This window comes from Panthera pardus, unplaced genomic scaffold (assembly GCF_024362965.1).
Source record: "Panthera pardus isolate Hobbes unplaced genomic scaffold, ASM2436296v1 HiC_scaffold_17, whole genome shotgun sequence".
NCBI lineage: Eukaryota > Metazoa > Chordata > Mammalia > Carnivora > Felidae > Panthera > Panthera pardus.
The window spans coordinates 80,881,243-80,888,891 of record NW_026526732.1 but is presented as its reverse complement, the minus strand read 5'-3'; the positions used below and the strand labels follow the sequence as shown (position 1 = coordinate 80,888,891).

At 33.0% G+C, this 7,649-nt stretch overlaps 1 pseudogene; it reads left to right on the top strand.

Moving 5' to 3' along the window:
• Window positions 1-1,347: 1,347 nt before the first annotated feature.
• On the top strand, window positions 1,348-1,703 carry LOC109263232 (40S ribosomal protein S20-like; annotated as a pseudogene).
• The last annotated feature ends 5,946 nt before the right edge of the window (window positions 1,704-7,649 follow it).

The window sequence follows — 7,649 nt, the reverse complement described above, 5'->3', positions numbered from 1 at the left end:
TCTAAGTACATAAAAGCCATTCCACAGAGAGCTTTGTTCTTGTATTATGTATTACAGCAAATAAAAAAAGAATTATTGTCATCTATGTCTCTTACCTACAAATAATCACTTATACTTAACTTTACCATTTATCTTAGACATGTGAATAATAATCTTTTCTAAACTTAATAGAACTAATCTGTGATCCTTTCTAAAAAAATAACTATAAAAGCTTGCATGAGTGTTTCCACCTGATATGTTTGTCTCAAATTCAATTTTTGTTTAACTATTTAAATTTTTTTCATCATATAGATTTTGAGAAAGGAAATTTGGAATTTTAGCTATTACTGAAGGACCCTTTGCATCTTTGATTCTAAAATGAGGTAATTCTTTAAATGAAATATATAAATTATAAACTGATGGAAAATACACAGATAGCAATACAGAGGTGTCAATAAATACAAAGAAATAGCAAAGACTGTAAAAGTGAACCAAGGAAAAATATTTTGAAATCAAATAGCTATAAAATACAGGCATGGAATATAGAAACATAATTTGGATACTTATCTTAGTTCTCCACTCCATTGTGTCTCACAAATTTAGGGCAGGAAAACTCTCAAACCTAAGAATATAAAAAGAAGTCCTAAAAATTGCATTCACAATCTTTTAAAATATAAGTAGAAGAAATTGTACACAGTATAATGCATTTCAAAATAGAAATTATGATACAGATAGCTAAAAGTGCTAAACAGAGGAAAAGAGAACTTCTTAAAATCAAAAGCTAATTCCTCAGTATCTAAGTTTATGTGCAGTAATGTAGCTTGCTAGGATTTTTCAAGTTAATTAAAAAGACATTTTTAGGTGTTTTCACTTAAATTAGCTAATAATTTTAGTGAATTGACAAACAATTTGGCAAATTAGCTAATAATTTATGTATTTTTATGTTAACCCCCAAACAACATCTTGTTGGAATATATCCAATTGTAACTCAGTCCTGGTATAATTGCCATCTTGCCTAACCAGTTACTTGTAAACTACCAAAGCCAATCCTGACAATTGAACATATATCAGAATATTTCCAGTTATAAAAGCAGATGGATTTTAACAATTTAAACTTCCTTCTAATATGAATTTTAAAAAGTAAACAAATGTAGCCTATTGACTTCCAGATAAAGGTTCCTGAATAAAAACATGCATTATTTTTATTTCCTCCTAAAACTTGATTAAAACTTCAGTGAAAGTCTCTTAAGCTGTTTGAGGAATATGGTGGCAGATCCAGCAGAGCTCTGGGCACCCTGCTCCTATTTCTGACTCCCTGCTGTTTGCTTCTGCTGAGGAGCAAGTTGGTTAGGAAGCCATGCTGCAGCCATGGCTTTTAAAGACACTGGGAAGGCACCCACGGAACCAAAGGTGGCGATTCACCAAATTAGAATTACTCTAACTAGCCACAGTGTAAACCTTTTGGAGAAGGTATGTGCTGACTTGATCAGAGATGCAAGGGAAAAGAATCCCAAAGTGAAAGGACCTGTGATTCTGAGAATCACTGCAAGAAAAACTGCTTGTGGTGAAGGTTCTAAGACTTGGGATCATTTTCACTGATTTGCAGTCCTTCTGACATTATTAAACAGATTACTTCCATCACTATTGAGCCAGGAGTTGAGGTTGAAGTCACCATTGCAGATGCAGAAAACATCCTTTTTAATAAATTGATTATCAGTTGTTAAAAAAATGTAATGAAAGTCTCTTAAGATATAAACCCATTAAAGCAGAATGAGAGAAGAAAACAGCAACTATTTTAAAAGCTGGAAGGTAAGCAGAAAAATGGTAACTAAGAGCACATTGAGAAAGGTTAATCTTAAACCTATAGTATAAAAAGTTCAAGGTAGCCTGGGTAGCTCAGACTGTTAAGTGTCCAACTTCAGTTCAGGTCATGATCTTGCAGTTTGTGAGTTCAAGCCATGTATCGGGCACTGTGCTGACAGCTCAGAGCCTGGAACCTGCTTCAGATTCTGTGTCTCTGTCTCTCTCTACTCCTCCCCCATTCATGGTCTGTCTTTCTCTCTATCTCTCTCAAAAATAAATAAACATTAAAAAGAACAGTTGAAAATGCAATCTCTTGAACGCTTGATTTAAAATAAATACCTAAATACCTGAAGAATTGGCAGAATAATATTTTTGGAAATGGATTCAATGAGCGCTAAAAGCATGAGAATTTGTTGAAAATTTACTCATACATTAAGACTTAGATCTCCCTCTTTGTTCCAAAGTCTGTAGGTTTCTGTTTCTCTCCTACATTAGCAGAGAATTACAAGTATATTTTTGACAGCTTTATCGAGATATAATTCACATATCATAAAATGTACCCATTTAAAGTATAATTCAATGATTTGTAATATATTCATAGAGCTGTGCAATTGTCATCACAATTGACTTTTAATTACCCCAAAAAGAAACTCCATACCCATTAGCTATCACCCTCCAATCCCCTTCTTTCCAGCTCTAAGAAATTATTAATAAAATTAAATTTTAAATTAATTAAGATTAATCAGAATTTTATCACACACTCCATAACTTGCTCTAATTTTATATATGAGCTTTCAACCAAAGATTACCATTTTAAGAAGGCTAATAAAATCAAAGAAAAACCAACCCAATAGAAAAGTAGCAATTTGGATTAAAAGAAAAAATAACTACATAAGGAGAAAAAAACTTAAAAAAATAATAAACCTTAACTATCATTAATGTCCTGAGAGAAATAAGTTATTGCATCCAAGAGCCATCATAGGATGATATAAAAAATAAAGAAAAAAACACTCAGAAGACAAAAAGTAAAAGCTCTCAGGTTTTCAAAAAGAAGAGTAGACATGAAAAACTCAGTGGGCAGTTTGGAAGAAGGAATTGAAAAAATTTCGTACACAGTATGCCAAAAAGACAAGAAAATGGAAAATAGGAGAGTAAAGTAAAAAATATAGTAGAAGGCCTTCATTATACTCAATATCCAATTAAAGACGTTCCAGAAAGAAATAAAAGAAAAAAATAGAGTGAAAAAAATCAAATAAATTATTTAAGAGATTTTCAAAGTACTTAAAGACCTGAGTGCCCACTTTGAGAGAGTCAAGAAAGTACCCGGTGAAAGTATAAAAATAGACTCAAAGGCATGCCATCATGAAATTTAATAATGCTGGAAACAAAGACATCCTTCAAGATTAAAAAAATTAAAAAAGAGCAAGGACAGGCTTCTAGAGGCAATATGAAGGCAGTGAAAAGAGACTTAGTAAATTTTTTATAATCTCCTCAAATCCCCTCACACAAAAAATGCTAAAAGTACAATTAAGGCACTTGAAGAAAATTAAAATGGCCAATGATATCTTCAATAAAACTAGGTAATAAGGAACGCTCCTGAGTATTCAGGTGAAGCCAAAATACCAGTAATAACATAGGTCTTCCAACTCCAACAGCTAGCTATACAGTGTTAGTGGTAAAAAGAAAATAAGTGGAAGGATGTGTAAGTAGTCACCAATAAATACTTAACCCCAAAAGGAGAGGACCACAGACTGAATGTAACCCTATGTGAGTAAATTTGAGGACAACTAATAAATTTTAAAGAAGTCCCTCTAGGCTTCAAATAAGAGGTTAGTGCACAAAGACTCCAGGACACCAACTAATGGAGAAACAAGAAATTCAAATAATGTAGAAGAGACCAAATCACTAGTGGAATACAAAAATGTCTAATAAACCTTCCCTTGTAGAAGGAAAGGTCCACTCTGAAGTAAAACTACAGAAACAGAAATCACATTGGGAATGGGGAGAACACTGGGGATCCCAGGGAGAGATAAAGCTCAGATACTCTGTGGCAGAAGAAATCAGTAGTGCATAGAGTACTGTAATAGCAAAGAAGAATGTTAACGATGAGATCACCACAAAAAGCAAGGCTAGTAGAGCTCTAGACAGTACAGAAGTAGAGGCAGAAAACCTACCTGAATCATATTGGGCCAGCCCTGAAAGATGTGTAAGTGGCTAAAACATGTAGACAGATGATAGGCAGACAGATGATAGATAGATAGATAGATAGATAGATAGATAGATAGATAGATAGATAGAAAATAGATAGATAGATAGATAGATGATAGATAGATAGATAGATAGATAGATAGATGATAGATATAGAGATTAGATAGATAGCAAAGCTCTTGAGCTTTGGGGCAAGAGCTACCATAGCCCAGCCATATTCCCATATAGAAACATCCTACTAATAATCCAGGAAATGCTATTGCATTCAAACATATGAAACAAGATTATAATCAAATAAGATTATCAAAGCTCTGAAAGAAGAGTGTAAGTCAAAATTAGAACATCTCAGATTAAATGACTAGACAAACATATATATTTTTTAAAAGGTTAACAGAAGTCACGGATAAATAAAAAGAAAGTGAAAAAAATTAAAGAAAAAATGTGAAGAAATACAAGAATATATAAATTCAAAGCAAAGTAGGAGAAATAGAGGAAAGAAGAGGGAAAAAGGGACTATAATGAAACAGAAATAAAGATACAAAGGATTTTCAAGTGAAAGATATAAGACATTCAAAGAAAACTTAGGTGTAGTTGAAATACCTAAAGAAGGAAAACATAACAATTGAAAAAAATAAAAATTTAAAGTGCAATACAAAGCATTTTTTCTTCTGAAAAACAACAACAACAACATTGTTTCTACATATTGAATTGGGCACACTGAGTACTTGGAAAGTAAACCCAAGAGTAGTCAACACTCATATCTAGTAAAGTGACTTTGTACTTTAAAGATATGGAATAAAACATTCACACAGAAACACTAAGTGACCAATAAGGGGAAAATATGTTAGATTGGTCCCATATTTTTCAACAACATTTTATAACCTCAGAAAATAGAGCATATCTACAAATTGTACCCAATCTCACACTTTCCCTCTCCTCAAATACTTCCCTTATGCCCAGAGTTCAAGATAGGTGATCAGCAAAATCTTCACTATCATTACCTTTCTGAAAGTTCCCTCTACCTTTATGCTCCAGTGGAAATCTGACTAGTCTCTGATACTACTGTTTTTCTTTAGTCCCTCTTAAGGGGAGCCTATTTTCTCTCCTTGTCCTTTATGATATAGAAATGGGTGTCCTCCTTTGCCTCATTGATACTTCCAGACCATTAAATTTCTTTCCTACTAAACCTCCAGGCTCCTTTGAAGCTCATTCCATCAGTCTATACCATCATATAGTGGGCTAAATACTGGTCCCCCAAAATATCCAGGTCTTAATTCCTAGAACCTGTGAATGTTATATGGCAAAGATTTGATTAAGTTAAGGGTCTTGATATGGGGAGAGTATCCTGGATTATTCAGGTCAAGTACATCCTAAATATAATAAATGGCCTTATAAGAGGAAGGCAGAGAGAGATTTGACAAAAGAAGCAGAGAGGGTTGGTAGGACCATAGAAGCAGAGAGTTGAGTGATGGGCTTTAAAGATGGAAAAGGAAACAAGCCAAGGAATGAAGGAAGCCACAGAAAGCCTAAAAGACTAGGATATAGATCTTTTTGTTCAAAGCCTCCAAAAGGAACCAGCCTTGTTGACACCTTGACATTAGCCCAGTGTAAGTGATTTTAGAATTCTGACTTCCAGAACTGCAATTTTGTGCTTATTCTTTACAGAAGGATTATGAAACTAATATACCCCATTTAGATGCAGATATCTACAGATGTCTAGGCCATTCAATCTCACCTCATTCCTCGAAGATTACAGTACCTGCTTACCCCTTACACTAATATCTTACCCCCTAAACTATTTTAGCAAATAACTCATCATTCCCTGTCATTACCAGGAACAGGACCTCTCACCATCTATAATCTCAATTTCTAGGACCTTATTGACCAACCACTACCTTCTGTCTTTCCATCTCATTCCTTGCACCCTCCTCAACAATCCTTTGATCGCCATAACTTTCAATTAATTTACTTTATCATTTTTTTCACTTCTCTCGCTTGTCTCATGTTTTCTATTTCTCCTGAGGTTTCAAGATCATTGATCATAATCACATACACTCTCAATACCCTTGCCATATTCTCTCTCTACCATATCCTCTTGGTGAAATTCCTAACCCAGTTAAGTCAATCTCTGACCAGTCTACAGTCTGGCATATGAGCAGCTAGAGAATGAATGAATGAATGAATGAATGAATGAATAAATAAATAAATAAATAAATCTGGAGAATAGACGCTTTGCTGACTGTTCTCAATTAAATGTATGCCCACTATCCTCAAGTGGGCCTGTAAGGTTGGTTGGAATTCTACTTACATTTTACTTTAATCACTCATTTTCCTACAGGTATATTTCAACACACTAAAATGAGAATCCTCTCAGGACAGAAGATTTGTCTATTTTTCTTACCAATGTATGCACAGAAATTAAAATAGTGCCTGGTACACAATAGGCATACTTATAAGTTGTTGAATTAATAAATTAATTTTATATCTCTTTTCTTTATACTTAAATTCCAACAGTTATTCTACATTCCTAATTTTCAGGTTGTGATTTTGCTTATTTTACCAAGAAAATCAAAGCACTCAGAAAAGAAGACCAACACCAATATAATTATATTAATTTTTACAAATCATTTTTTTACAAAATTGCAAGGACAATGTAATAGGGAAAGGAATCTCTTAAACACATGGTGCTGGAAAAATTGAACATGTATATGGAAAGAAAAGAAAAGGGGGAGAAGGAAAAAGAAAGAAAGAAAGAAAGAAAGAAAGAAAGAAAGAAAGAAAGAAAGAAAGAAAGGGAAAAGAAAAAAGTAATTCTACTTATACCTCACACCTAAGGAAATTAACACAAAATAAATCATATATCTAATGAAAACATGAGACAAAACACTTACAGAAGAAAATATAGGAGAAAAGTATTTTGATATTGGACTAGGCAAAGATTTCTTAGGTATAGCACCAAAAAAAAAAATCCATGAAGAAAAATGAATGAATAAATTGGACTTTATCAAAATTTAAAACCTTTGCTTTGTGAAAATTCTGTTAGAAGAAGGAAAAGACAAGCCACAGACTAGAGAAAATATTTTCAAATCATATTTCTAACAAAGTACTTGAATCTAAAATATATAAAGAAATATTTAAAACTCAACAATAAGAAGACATTTTTTAAATGAGCAAAAAAAGTTAAACGGACACTTCACCAGAGAATACATACAGATGGCAACTAAACATTTTAAAATATGTTTATCATCATCAAATATTACCAAAATACAAATTAAAACACAATGAGAAATCCCTGCATACCTTTTAGAATGACTAAATTTTGGACAATATTGAGTGCTGTGAGGATATGGAATAGCTGAATTGCTCTTACATTTTGATTTTACCTTGGAAAACAATTTGGCAGTTTCTTTTCTTTCTTTCTTTCTTTCTTTCTTTCTTTCTTTCTTTCTTTCTTTCTTTCTTTTTTTCTTCCTTCCTTCCTTCCTTTCTTTTTTAAGAGATAGAAATTTATTGAATACACTGCAAGGGAAAGGTGGGTAGGACAGCGAAGGAGAGACTATCTGCCATGAGGTGGTGATGAGGGGCCATACTTACTGGGCAGAGTGAAGGAGTATGGGGAGGTATGGAATTTTCCTTTTTTTTTTTTTTTGAGAGAAAGA